The sequence below is a fragment of the Protopterus annectens genome, chromosome 8.part0, assembly GCF_019279795.1.
Source record: "Protopterus annectens isolate FY-2018-M chromosome 8.part0, PAN1.0, whole genome shotgun sequence".
Classification (NCBI taxonomy): Eukaryota; Metazoa; Chordata; order Ceratodontiformes; family Protopteridae; genus Protopterus; species Protopterus annectens.
In genome coordinates this window covers 1,371,575,555-1,371,590,814 of record NC_056741.1, presented here as the reverse complement: position 1 = coordinate 1,371,590,814, position 15,260 = coordinate 1,371,575,555, and the positions used below count along the sequence as shown (strand labels likewise).

General features: G+C 39.5%; 1 protein-coding gene across 1 annotated transcript in view; it reads left to right on the top strand.

Moving 5' to 3' along the window:
* Window positions 1-15,260, top strand: part of DSCAML1 (DS cell adhesion molecule like 1) — a 1,743,400-nt gene that overhangs the window by 978,774 nt on the left and 749,366 nt on the right. The gene's annotated exons all lie outside the window — the stretch shown is intronic.

The following is a 15,260-nucleotide window of genomic DNA, read 5'->3' as shown; positions in this document are numbered from 1 at the left end:
AAATGTGACTCATGCTGTCAGAAGATGTCTCTGACAGATGGTCACACTTCTTCTGTCTACTGTCTGGGCGCTGTGCACCTGCAGGACTCTTGTTCAGTCTGTCATGCTTTCAGCCCAAGGGTCCTGCAGGAGCGCAAAAGTAAGTTAATCCTTCAGGGTTTGCTTAAGCCACAGGATTCACCAGCTAAGGCTCAGCATGTGAAATCCTCCAAGCCACCCAAGTCTTCGGCTCCAAGTTTTGAGCTGTCATTGGGTGAAGCAGCAACATCTGCCTCAGCTCCGGCTGGAACCGATGGGTCTCCCTCACAGTCGGCTCCAACACGAACTTCGGAGCCGACCATGAGTCGAAAAAGACCTAGGTCTCCTTCCTTGCAGTCGATACGCTCGGCTCCACAGTCACCTCTGCTCCAATCGGAGCGCAGTCATAAGTCATCTCACTCCTCTCAGTCCTGCAGACTTTCAGATCATGATTTGGAGAGAGTGGTCAGCAGGTTGCTGAAATCGCAGGCCCTAGCAAAAATGCTGTCCAGCCCCCCTCATCAGGTGTCGGCTCCGTCCACTTCTGAACATATTCCTCCTCTGTCTCCTCCCTTGAGTTCGGAGCCGGAGTTCGTTGGGGTTCGAGTCGTGGAACAATCGGCTCCGATACCTTCTTCTTCGGTTCCGTCATCGGCTCCGATCCCATTCTTGGTCCCATCCTTGGAGGGATCTGGGTGCTGAGACTCCCTCATCGGCTCCGAGGGGGCGAGTGGCATCGGACCTTTGTCCGACCCTGCTCTCCCTCTCTGAGCTTTGGTACAGGTGAGCTCGGCTCCTACATCGGCTTCGGAGCCATCCCCCTCGGTGCAGAGAGGGATTCCGATTTCTTCGGAACCGGAGTCTTCTCTGCATCTGAGCAGGGATGCCTTAGAGGTCATGAGGAGTGTACTGGCCCCTGAGCCAGTCCCACGATCAACCCCATCAGCTCCTCCCCCTATGGTGCCTGCGTCTGCCTCTGACCCTCCTCCGGACCCCAAGCATGGGGAACCAATGCTCCAGGGCACCCCTTTAGGTGTTTCTTCTCTTCCGAGGCCTCCCCTGATCACTCAGAGGAGCCACCTCGTAAGAGGAAGTGCAAGAGCAAGCACGTTGACTCCCCTGAGTATGTCACATCAGATACCGACTTAGAGGATTCGGAAGGGTCCCTGAGATCCCCCCTCTGAAGATGTCTCCTTTTCAGACATCCTTGAAATCCTTAAGCAGAGGGGGAACTGGAATACCCTAGCCCCTTCGAGGATGAGTCGGTTTTTCTGAACGCGTTTGGTTCCCGACCCGCCACCTCCTGGGTGTCTCCGCCTTTCGACCCACTTATGTCTGTGGTGGCTCGGGAGGCGTGGTCAGCTCCAGACATAGTGGAACCAACCCCCAGGAGACCTGCTAAATTTATAACTGCACCTCAAGACAAACAATTTCTATCTAAGGGCGTACCTGTTGATGCCATGGTGGTAGCAGCAGTTACAAAGAAGGAGTTGGCAGAAACTTCGTCTTCTGTCCATCCTCCTAACAAGGAGTCTAGGACTATGGACAGATATGGGAAGCGAATGTTTGCTTCAGCGACCTTCTCGATGAAGTCTCTGAATTATTTGTGCCATTTCACCCACCTTCAGAGGGATCTCCTTAAAGAGCTTGGAGATACCCTCCAAGATCCATCAGCTGTGGGGGCTCAAGCTAAGGTGGCCTCCCAGCTGGCGACTCTGAATTCAGTTGTTAACTCCTCCATGAGGCTCATTTTTTATGCAGCCGATGGTGCGAGTAGAGCTGCAAGCACAGGCATCACCCTTAGGAGGCACGCATGGATGTGGCTATGTAATTTTGCGGAACCCTTCAGAGCACCTTTCATCAATACCCCCTTTGATGGTTCCGCTCTCTTTGGACCACAGGTGAAGGACACACTAACCAGGTGTGAACAGGAAAACAAGACTGTCTCTGCCGTGGAGTCCATTTTTCCACTCCTTCCGGACCATACCCCAAGGGTCAGAAGAGTGGAAAAATGTGGTTCCGTAAATCCCAGGGAGCCTTGCCTGACACACGTGGTGAGTTCCCTTCCAGGGGCAGAGGAGGGAACAATAACAGACGCCGCCCTCGGGACAGGAGGGGTCCATAGAACCAGGGCAGCAGAGAATCCTTCTCTGAGAAGCCCTTTCAGCATCCCTGAAGGGTTGCCCGGCTGCCTGCCTCTGGAGGCAGTCGGGGGAAGACTTTCGCTGTACCCCAAAGCCTGGCAGGATCTAACTCAAGACAAGTGGGTACAGTCGATCATAACCGGAGGTTACAGAATTCCCTTTACTCAACCCCCGTTATCGTCAAACAAGTCCCTTCCAGATGTTCCACCCAATCTAAGGGACCAAGCAGCCAAAGAAATTTCAAAGCTGCTACACAAAAGGGTCATCCAGGAAGTCCCAGCAGACCAGATAGGATCCGGAACTTACTCAAGGTTCTTTTTGGTACCAAAAAAGACAGGGGACTGGAGACCCATTTTGGATCTCGGCAGACTAAACAGGTCTGTACAAAGAACAAAGTTTTGGATGGTCACGCTACAGTCCATTTTACCCTTCCTGGGTCAGGACAATTGGATGTGCTCTAAAGATCTTCAGGATGCGTACTACCACATCAAAATGCACAGGAGCTCCAGAAGATTCCTTCGCTTCCGGCTGGGAGCCAGTCATTATCAGTTCAGAGCTCTGCCCTTTGGTCTCACCACAGCCCCCAGGGTGTTTACCAAATGCATGGCAGTGGTTACGGCTCACCTGAGACGTCAGGGATTCCAGGTGTTTCCATATCTAGACGACTGGCTCCTCACTGCTTCCAACAGGCATCACCTCCTGCAAGCCAGAGATTACACTATCAAAACTTGCTCCAGGCTAGGTATCACAATAAATTTCGAAAAATCTGCATTGTTGCCCTGTCAGCATATCACTTATATAGGAGCAAATCTAAATACCAGAAACATGTTTGCGAACCTTCCACCGGACAGGGTATCACTAATTCACCAACAAGTACAGATTTTATTTACATGCAAAATGATTCAAGTCAGGTTCGTCCTTCGAACACTGGGTTCCATGGCATCAGCAATTCTTCTTGTCCCCCTGGCCCACTTTCACATGAGAATCCTCCAGTGGCTTCTATTCACACAGTGGTCCTTCCAACAGCTTCCCATGTCTCACAAAAATTATGATCACAGAAGCATGCAAGAAGCACCTCGCTTGGTGGATGGTCTCCCCATCAGTGTCCCAGGGCAGACCATTTGTGCCATCCACTCCAGTTGCCTCAGTGACCACGGATGCCTCCCTGATAGGGGGGGGGCATTATCAGGGCAGGACAGTCCAAGGCACCTGGCAGCCTCACAAGTACCATTTGCATATAAATGTCTTGGAGATGAGAGCCGTGCTTTTAGTGTTGCAGGCCCTTCAGGACTCTCTCCCTCCCGGGACCATTGCAATTCAGACGGACAATATGTCAGTGGTGTGGTACATCAACAAGCAGGGCGGAACCAGGTCCTATCCTCTATGTCGAGAAGCACTCAGACTCTGGCAGTGGGCGATCTCTTCCCAACGTTTTCTGATCACAATGCACATCCCTGGGAGTTCCAACGTCGTTGCAGACAGGCTCAGCAGAGCAATTCTCATGCCTCACGAGTGGTCTCTGAATCAGGTAATTGCGGAACAAATCTTGCACAAATGGGGTCAGCCTTGTTGCGACCTGTTCGCCACACCTTTCAACAGCAAGTGCAGCAATTTCTTCACCCTTCTTCCACTTCCAGGCCATTCCCCCAGAGATGCTCTAGTCCACGATTGGCCTCAGGGACTTCTTTACTCCTTTCCTCCATTTCTCCTAATACCCAAACTCATACAGAGAGCAACTGCGTTGGGTTGCAAAATGATCCTCATTGCCCCTTACTGGTCTCGACAGATATGGTTCCCATTCCTGCATCATTATCTTCTCGAGCAGCCTTGGATTCTGGATCCTATTCCAGATCTACTGATTCATCAGTCGTGCAGACTGCATCGATCCCTTCAAACACTCCAGCTCACATCTTGGTTGCTCCACTTCCAACCTTAGCCAGGCTTCCTAATATTTCCTCCTCTGTGCGGGAAATTATTATCTCATCACACAAATCCACAACTAGGAAAACTTACGCTAGCAAGTGGAAACTTTTTTCTTGCTGGGCAGAGGCTAAGAATATAGATCCCTTTTCAGCCCCTGTCCATGAGATTCTGGAATTTTTAGTGGAACTCTTTCATTCTGGTTCTGCTTCTGCTACAATCAGGGTTCAGTTAGCTGCCATTTCGAATTTTCACATTGGTTTGTCTTCTGATAACATCATGTCTCACAAACTGTGTAAAGCCTTCCTCAAAGGAACCTCTCTGCTCAGGCCCCCAGTGAGGGATCCCCCACCTCCGTGGGATCTAAACTTGGTGCTAGCTTCCCTAATCTTGCCACCTTTTGAACCTGCAGCATCTTGTTCCATTAAGTTGTTATCCTGGTAGACTCTCTTTCTGGTAGCCATTACTTCTGCCAGACGTGTTTCGGAGCTTCAGGCTCTATGTATTCGTCCCCCATACTTAGCTTTCCATAATGATAGGGTCACTCTAAGGACCAATCCTTCCTTCCTTCCTAAGGTACTGGTAGGCAAAACTTAAACTCACCACGACTTACGCTTACCTTTGTTAAAATAAAGTCTTTCTTCTTTTACTGATAACAGTCGTGGTGAGTTTAAGTTTTGCCTACCAGTACTTTGCATAGTTTTTAACTGAAAACTCTTCAGTAGCTGTGGTTCGTCTTTTTGTTCCTTCCTTCCTAAGGTCTGTACACAAAATAATTTGAATCAGTCCATAGACTTTCCTGTGTTCTTTCCTAATCACACCAATAACGCAGAATATAAATTGCACCAGTTAGATGTTCACAGACAACTGCGTTTTTATTTGCATAGGACAAAGGACATCAGGAAGTCGGACCTGCTCTTCCTTTCCTATGCTGAGGGCAGACAGGGCCTTGCGGTCTCAAAGGTAACATTATCTAGATGGTTGTCTCACATTACTTCATTCATTTACCAATTGAGAAACAAGAAATTATCTACCAAACCTAAAGGCCACTCTACTAGGGCATTGTCTACCTCGGTGGCCTTCCAATCTAGGTTGCCCATGGAGTCTATCTGTGCAGCTGCTACATGGGCTAATCTACATACTTTCATTTCTCATTACAAATTAGACATTGTTTCCAGGAACAGGGCTGATTTTGGTTCCACTGTTCTGAAGAGTCTGTTCCATTGAGCCACCCAAGATAGTAGGTGCTAGGGATGCTGTCCCAACCAGCAAGAATGAAGGCGAGATAGACAGCTTAACATAAAGAAGTTATGTACCTGCCATAAAGTTCCATGTTAGTTGTCTTCTTCTCGCCTTCTTTCTTGCATCCCACCCTCTATCCCCCTGTCCTAAGTGTATCGAGAGGAGCTCCCTTATTCAGATTTCATTGACTGAACCTTCTTTGGTTGTCCTTTCTGCTTAGATAGCTTCATAGTTAGGTCCAAGGGGCTACTAGGACAGAGTTTCTTCCTTAAATAGCTATTTCAAATGAGATCTGAGTAGCTAGCGCCAGGCATCATGGGATATGGGGATATGGGGTAGCCTCGAGCCAGTAAACAGCTCTCGAGCTATTGAAGATGGCCGAGTCAGAGCAAGGATTGGCTCTGAACCCAACCAGCAAGAAAGAAGGCGAGAAGAAGACAACTAACATGGAACATTATGGTAGGTACATAACTTCTTTTTGTTTGCCATCACTTCTGCTAGAAGGGTTTCAGAGCTACAAGCATTAATGATCAAGCCATCATATATACTTTTTCACAAAGACAGAGTATCCCTTCGAACAAACCCATCCTTCCTACCAAAAGTATGCTCAGAGTCTAACCTAAATCAGTCCCTAGAGGTACCAGTCTTTTTTCCCAACTATGGCACCAAGGCAGAATATACACTTCACCAACTGGATGTATACAGACAGTTACATTTCTACTTACATAGGACAAAAGACTTCAGGAAATCTGATCAATTATTTGTTTCTTTTTCAGAAGCAAAGAAGGGTGCTCATGTATCTAAGGTCACACTTTCGAAATGGCTCCCAGATTGTATTACCTTTATGTATCATTCTAACAACAAAGTTCTTCCCTATAAAGTCAAGGGTCATTCTACGAGAGCCATGGCAAGCTCTTCTGCCTTTTGTGCTACGCTGTCACTTGATACCATTTGTGCTGCTGTGACTTGAGCAAAGCCTCATACCTTTATCACACATTACAAAGTAGATTTGGCCTCCAGGAACAGGGCCTCCTTTGGGTTCACTGTCCTGAAGGCTGTACTCCTGTGAGCTACCCGGGAAATATGGTGCTAGGGACGCTGACCCAACCAGTAAGAATGAAGGCAAGATAGGACAACATAACATAAAGAAGTTATGTACTCACTATAATGTTCCATGTTTGTTGTCCATCTCTCCTTCATTCTTACATCCCACCCTCCTTCCTCCTGCCTATGGCTTCTGGAGGACCAAGATGTTCTTTCATTTGGCAAGTGTTTCTCTGACCTTCTTCATTGTCTTCAAAAGATGTTGTGATAGTATCTTAGGTAACTGGTTATCAGTAAACAAGATCTGGGGAGCTTCATTAGAGCATGATGGAATAGGGATACAGCCACAAGCCAGTGGAAGACCTTGAGTTTTAGTATACGTCTGAGTCAGAACCGAGGATCGGTTCCAAACCCAACCAGTAAGAATGAAGGCAAGATGGACAACAAACATGGAATGTTATGGTGAGTACATAACTTCTTTTTTTTTCAGGCAATAAAAGTTTATCTGTTCTTTGTTGGCTGGGTTTGTCCCACTAGGCTAGTAGCCTCTTTTAAGGGAGACCTGAGGTGGTATTTATACAACTGGGGTAAGTTTGGCCAGGTCATCGGGGAAAATCCCCTACTCAGCATTGTTGCGTGTATTAGGACGTATTTTGTAGGAGCACTTCCTGTTTCTGTCCCAGGCACAGATGTGGCCTGGAAAGACAGGGAGGCACACGGAGAGAGGAGTTAATGGAGTAGTAAGAAAAATGGAGGAGAAAGACAGTATCAAGATCAGAGAATGTACAAAGGATTCTGAAGAGATGTTTCAAAGAAATCTGTTTGACGGAGATGAGTTGGTAAATGATGAATGTATAATTACAACACTCCGGTCAGAATGGTTGTGGGATGATTTACTTAAAGAAATGGTGATGCAGAGTGAGCCAGAAAATGAAGTAGAGGGTTCCTGGGGGGACATTATGGAATAAATACAATTATGAAGAGAAGTGGTAAGATGGAAAAGAAAACATATGCAGAGAAAATAAATGAAGGCAAAAGGGGAGTAGCAGAAAAAAAAAGTTTATGGGCTGGCTGATGGGATTGCAATATTGTGTTAAAAACAGAAAAAGAAAAAAATATACATATACCAAGCATGATTAACATGGAGGGGAGTAGGAGTGTCATAAAATATTGGGACAAGTCAAACATTTTTTTTTTTTTTGTGTGTGTGGGGGGGATATTAAATAAGTAATTGTGATAAAAGAAAATATTATATTTGTGGGGAAATGATGCAAAAAAATGTGACTTTAAATGTAACAGAATTGGGCATATATATATATATATATATATATATATATATATATATATATATATATATATATGGATTGTAAAAATGAAAATGAGAGTAGAGAAAAAGAAAAAAGAAACAAGAAAATATACAAAAAGAAGAACTTTTAGAAGTAGTAGAAATAGAAAAAAAATTAAATGAGAAAAAATAATAAAGATAATAGATAGATAATAAATAGAATAAGGCCCTGAAGTAAATGAAGAAGACATAACATGCACGATAGTAAAAGAAAAAAAATGTTGGTTCTTAGGTTAGTACTAGGCTAACTGCCCTTGCAAGCCTAGTCAATTATCCCTTGTGAGACTCAAACTCTGCACCTTGTTTTTGTAAGGCAAACACCTTAACCATTAGGTCATCCGCTTAACAAAGGTAAAAGAAAAAGAAGATTTAAATGGCCAAGTACAAAAGAAAAAAAGAAATGGGAAAGTATAATGGTTAAGGTGTTTGACACACAGACACAAGGTACCATGTTTGACTGTCCCCTTTGGGAGGGAAATTAGCTAGACAGATGGTGGCCCATTAATGCAGCTAGCCTATTAATTAGGTATGAACGTATAAAACCATGAATCTAAGGAAAAGGGAAAATGAAAATTTTAGCATGCTTTCTGTAAATGTATAATAGTATTAAGAATATAGTAAGAAGAATACGGATTTTGGAGTGGTGTAATGCATGTGATGTGGGTGTAATCATATTAGAAGACACAAGATTTTTAACAAATGAAAGATTACAAAGAGATAAACTACAGGGAGGAAAGATACTCTGGAATTTGAGAATGAGAGATGTTCTGAAGTAGCTACATTCTATAGAAATACAGTAAAGTATTAGATGTAAGTTTAGCAAAAATGGGAAGATTAACCATTTTAGATTTAAAAAGGGAAAGAGCAAGTATCTATAATTATAATAAGATAAGGGAAGTTATATATAAAAATTGGCACATTTTGTCCGTTAATGAAAAGGTGGCTGGAGTGGTAGGCCCCCAACCCAGATTTGTATATACAAATTAAAAAAATTTGAAACAATGACTGTGTTATCCCAGGATTAGCAGGTACTAGGAAGTGTAATGCATGTGCTTTTTGTAGTTATATTGATGAATCCTGTTTTTTTAGGCATCCAGAGACTGTTTTTTTTTTAATGGCAGCTGAGGGTGGTAACAGACTGTACTACTAAGAATGTTATCTAAGTTGCCCACTGCAAAACCTGTTTTAAATTTTATGTAGGTAAGACTAATCGCCGCCTAAGGGAGCGCATTAAGGTCATACTTTTTGCGCCTGGAAAGGTCTTAAATATAGTGCCCTAGCTAAGCATACCTTACAAGCAAGAATTGAGCATGTTTTTGTCTTTCAAGTTTTGCATATTTTGGTTGAGAGTGACAGAATGGAGGATTTTATTAATAGGATAGAAAATGTAGAGCTACAGTGGATTTTAAGGCTAGGAGCACATCTGGGGCATGAGTTGAATGAGTTTGTACCACTGAGACCTGTTCTGAATTCTAGGAAACTAAAGTGATGTGTCCTACAACTATACTTGTATTATAGTGTACTGTTGCTTTAGTATCAGAAATAATGAGAACAATTCTGTTCTAATGTGATGATTTGGAGAGAATTTTTCAAGTTTGGTAATTGTTTTTAACGTGACTATATATATGTTTTTTCAGTGTTGTATTTTTATGTCTGATGAAGCAATGTTGATCATTGCGAAAGCACTCACATATAATAAATATTTTTTTATTCTGACTTCTGGAGCCTCTGATATTGTTTGCCTGCCTTGTTGTTGCACATAATTTTGGATTTTTATGCTCAAGTTTTCATCCATGGACTTTATCACTGGTGTGGGTCAGTTTTGTATCTATAAAAAGGAAGGTAATGCTGTAAGAAAAATGTTATAAGTTGTAAGATGTGGTAAGTTAAAACTTTGGGACAAAAATTCATGGACTTAGAAAAGAAGTACGTATAGAACTCTTAACAAATTATTTTAAAGTATCAGATGGTTTGGTTATAGTAGAAGGGGAGGTAGTTGAAACAGGATTTTCTGATTATTTTGCAATATGGCTAAAGATAAAGAAAAACAAAGAATATATAAAAATAGGCAAAAGAATAAAAATGGTGAATGAGAACACATGGAATGAAGAAGGAAGGATATTAGTAATACAGTTATGAAAAATCATATTATTATGATAACATTTTATAAAAGGTGGTCTGAATGGTGGATGTTATTTAAGGAAAATTAAAAAAAAATGTTTTTTTACAGTGGCAATATGATGTGAGAAAAGCAGAGAAAGAAGAATATAAAAGAATGTATAACATTAGAAGATTTAGAACATAATTATAAAATGTACTGTGACAAAGAAAAATAATTATATGAAAGAAATCCAGAAAAAATACAAGAATTGTTATTTAAGCAAAGATATTTTTAGAAGGAAAAAGAGAAGTAGTATTGTTATTTAAGTAGAGTAGTAAATGAAGATGGTAGTGTAATGAGAGAAATAAAAAATGTAAAAGGAGAGAAAGAACTCAGAAAAATATGAACTATGTAGTATATGTGCAAGAAATGTTTTAAAAATGGTAGTGAAAAATGGAAAGTAAAAAAAAAAAACAGAAAAAAGTATAAGGAGTTAGAAAGGGAGATTCCTTTACATGAGCCAGATAAAATATTAGGACACGTAAGTATAGATTCAGCTGCAGAATCAGATGGAATAGGGCAAGAAATGCATAAAAAATTAAGGGATTAGTAAAAAGAACATTTTTTTAAAGATTTTTGAAAGAATGGTAAATTAAAGTTTTATGTGCAAAGAATTGTGTAAATTCAGATGGAAGAAAGAAGATGGAAGATAGTATTAAATAATAATGATTATAAGATCTTTATGAAAATAATACAAAACAGATTTGAAACGAAAATGGAAAATATTATGAAAGATAGTATATATAGTATAAAGAAGGGCTGTTGAGAATTATTAATGATAGTTACAAAAATTGTGGGTGATATTATGAATTGAAAAGAAGAAGCAGAAGTAATTATAAGAAACCTTAAAAAGGTATTTCATACAACTGGACATGAAATCTTATGGCTAATAATGAAAAAATATAAGTGAGAAAGTTATGAAATTATGTATGTCAGCATATAGTAATAATAAAGTAAACATACTTGTAAATGGCTGGTTAAGCCAAGAGGTGCATAGGAAGAGTGCTGTAAGACAGGGATCCCCAATGAGTTGTATACTTTCTGCAGTAGTTAACAATGTTCTAGTATGTGAAATAAATTACAGAATAAAGGAGGTGGGGTATATAACACCAGAAAGGTTAAGAATTCCAGTTCTGTTAACATATGCAGATGATATTATAATTGGAAAAAGCAAAAGTTGGGCAAAATAAGTAATAATTTGCACAAATGTGTAAAGAGGTGATAGGGATGGCTTTAAATAAAGAGAACAGTGAAGGTTTAGGTGATGTAGTAAAGATAGGGAGTATATATTTTACAATGAAATTTCTGTGCTAGTTGTAAAATTTGGGATTTTGGAATAAAGATGCAAGTATAATTCAGTGTGAAAAAAACAGAAGAAATACAACAAACTAGTATTTTCTGAAGAACATGTAAATTATTACTCAGAAAAAAAGGCTTATTTGATAAAAGTACTGATGGAAAAAAATGGCATACTTAGCACGTGTATTTCTGTTACCAACAAAATTTGAAAAAAAATTATTGCAGATATTTTTTTCATTTACATGGGATTCTATATCAAACCAAATAAAAAAGGAGTCTTGTATGTAAATAAAGAAGGAGGTTTAGGGTTAATTAACTGCTTCATTAAATTTATACAAAGTATTAAAGTGGTGAATGAAAAAAGACGAGAGAGTAGTTTTAAATGTGTATAAATATAAGTGTGATAAATTTTGTGGTATAGTAAAAAAGAGAAAAAGAGTGCATAAATGAAGAAATAAAATGCTACCAAGAAAAAAAGTATTTTTGTGGAAAATAAAAATTGATGATATAGAAAAAGAAGGAAAGTATGATATAAGAATGTAATAATAAAACAATATTATATAAAAGCATGAGAAATTCTAACAGATGAAAAAAATGAAAACTATAAAAATAAGAAGCAAATGGTATAATAAAATAATAAGAGATAAATTACCAGTAAAAGAAAATATGTCATATATATTAAAATCAAAGTGATAGAATATGTTTACATTGTCAAAAAGAAGAAGAAACTACTGAACATATGTTTTTGAAGTGTAAAAGAATCAAAAAGTTTTGGGGAAAACTATGTAAAGAAGATTTTTTCAAAGATGAAAAAGTGGATGAAATAAACATGGATATGATTAAATATAGATGTTATAAGAATACATAATTGTTTTATTTCATATGGATTATATAGAATAAAAGAGTGCATGAAGTTATGTTTAATGGGAAATGGATTTTAGCAATAATATTAAGTAAACTCAAATGGTGGTTATGAAAAAAGGAGTGGGAGTCTAATAGGGATGAATATTTAGTATGACTGTAAGAAAAATTATGACTATGTGTAAATATATTTGTATATTTCTATATGTGTATATTTGTAAATATTGGTAAATATATAAATATGTTGTGAGTAAGAATTCTTTTTGTTTATAAATAAAGGACCCTTACTCTTTTTGATACGTGCCGTGAGATTTTTTACATCTACCTCAGCTACCACCAACTCAGACAGATGGGGCATTAGTTTAATGTTTCATCAGAAAGCCGACATACTCAGGAGTGCAGCACCCCCTTCATTGTTACAACTTTTAAACCACTTGATAAATATGCATGCGGTTTACAGAAGCAGGGCTCTTACAGAGTCTGTTGTCCCAAGAGTTTCAAGTTGTTCAATTTTTTTCAGTTTCATATATACAAATAAGCATAGTTTTTCCATGTAAGTAAATAAAATAATGTCTTTTGATGTACTGTTTTTTATATGTTGCACATCAGGCAGTTAATACTAAAGTTGGCATACATATTGCCTTACGTAATGTTGCATTGCATTGCACAGAGATATTTATATAACTTGAAAGAAAGTCACATGAAGCATTGAAACGGCACCTAATGATTTCACAAGTTAGAATATCACTGTCTGTCATATAAATGAGTACTGCGATATCTTCTCTGCCAGCCTGCAGTATGTTATGAACTGGGTTGAGGTAAAGGGTCTTTGATATTTCATAGCTGATCCCTTCAAAATACTGTCTTAGCAGCTGCATCCCTTAAAAGCTCTGTTCTGAGAGTTCACAGATATCCTAGGGCAGTTTAACATGGCACTCATAATCTGCTTTATTGCAGACACTTTTAGCCCCACCCAAAAGGATGCCAAGTATGTTACTGTTACAGCTGGTAACACCAATGATGTCGGTGAGCTAACATTATATTACCATCCCACCAGAGAAGAAACACAACCATTGAGAATGTGGGGTTCCCTTCCCCTCAATGCACATTTTTGACTTGCATATTAATTTACCTCACACCTTTATGTTTTCATGGGACTCCTGTCACTCTTTGGATGAGGCCACCTTCTGGTGACATTATAACTGCATCCAGCAGAAGGATGCTAATGTGAGAAGCAGTGAAGCTAATACTGCACAAACTTAGTGTGATATCTTCAGATTAAAATACATGTATAACAATGCTAGAAGGAATGACAGAAGGCAATATTTTAAATTAGACGCTTCTCATTGTTTGCTTTTTATTTATCAGATATGTTTGTGACATCTCTACAGCTTTTTTACACATATTAGCAAGTTAGTGTTGTTATACTCATTTTACAAAAGAACGTAATCTGTTTATATAGGTATTCATTTTCTTTAAATGAATGCCTTCTATATCTATAACACAACATTGTATTACACAGCAGTATTTTTTTTTGCAGTTATACAAAATGCAGTGCATTTCAGGATTTCAGGCAGAGTGAAAGTTTGGTAACTCTGTTTTGTTAGAGAGCACATGAATAAGCTAGTAATTACAGATATGGAATTTGTCCATTATTTCATACATGATGCAAGGACTTGTCAAAGTCCACAATATGTAGTACTAGCGCAACTGACAGCAAACAACTAAAAAGCAGTTCACAACTGACAATCTCAGGCTTCTTCACCCCCAATGCAGAGGTATCATTTAAAGCTTAATTATACCTGGAAAATAAACCAACAGGAAGAAACAAAAGCCTTTACTATGATGAAGCAGACAATCTTATTTTGTTAAGGAATAAAATCCACATTATCTGAAAATGACTCGTAAATGACTTTATCAGAGAATGAGAAGCAGAGATCACCGCTGGCCTTGTGGTAATTTTAAAAAGCAAAAGTTTCATATTACATTTGCTTAGCAGTTTTTCATTCTTAATTAATATACTCATTAGGCTGTCAGTGCAGAATCATTTATGGGCAACATTTACCACTCCTTGAGGAGCATTCAAGGATCTGTTTTCACACCAGTGTGTTTTTCATAATTGTATTACTTTCAATTTCTTTAAATGGACCATCTTCCTTCTCTGTTATAATTAGTACCTAATTGCACTTTTGTGTGTATGTGTGTATATTTTTTATACATGCCCAAGTTAGATGAAATGATAATAAGTTGTTAGAGAACTGCTACGAGGACAGTTTATAATTTAAATGCCCATAAAGTGAAGACGAATTTGTCTCTTGTGGGTGCTGCATGACTCTAATGATAGGGCAGATGTTGATTCATCAGCCTGTTGTTAAGTGTTTTTATTATCTTTAATTCATTCATTTGTTTGGGCTGTTCATTCTTGTCTGCTGGAGCTGTATTTTATTTATATTTATTCATTTTGTCACTTTAATCAGAAATCCACTGGAACAGGTAGCAGTATAACCTGCATGTCTGCCCTCTGCCCTGTAGTGCTGTCCTCTGTCATCTTGTGATAGTGATTTCTTTGTAGGGTAATGCCTTATACCATGTTAGATGGAGTGGGCTATAGAGACCCCTGGCAGCACATGGGTCCCACTGTGGCAGACATTCCACAGCGCTAAGGCATGGAAATGGGTGTTGTTGAATCTAGACAAAATTGAACCTGGATGGTTTAAGAATTTATACTATGAAAGGATTTAAATAGAGCAGATACTATGGGGAAAATTGACATGAGAAAATGTTTTAAATTGCATCCATTGTTTTAAGTGGCTATTTTCTCTGTGTTCTGTAGTAGCAAATGTATCTGCAGTATGCAGAACTAAGCAGCAGATGCATGCATTTGTATCTGTATAGCTGCACAACCCCCCAGCACACACACACACACACACACACACACACACACACAAACACACACACACACGGAGACTGAATACAGTTAAGTCTGTTTCTAAACACTGGAAGAGGAAAGCTGTTTTTCATGAATGAGATGATTTATGGAATGATAATCTTCCTGCAGTGTAAGTAGTTAACTTTTTGATTGTCATCAATGTGTTGGTTAACACTTGCTGTATAGTCCATATTCCATAGTGTATCACTGACCGAGTATCTGTCTTTCTCAATAGGCAGCATAAGCAGATGAAATGTCTGTCCGTGTGATATATGCTGAAATGCTGAGCCTATATTT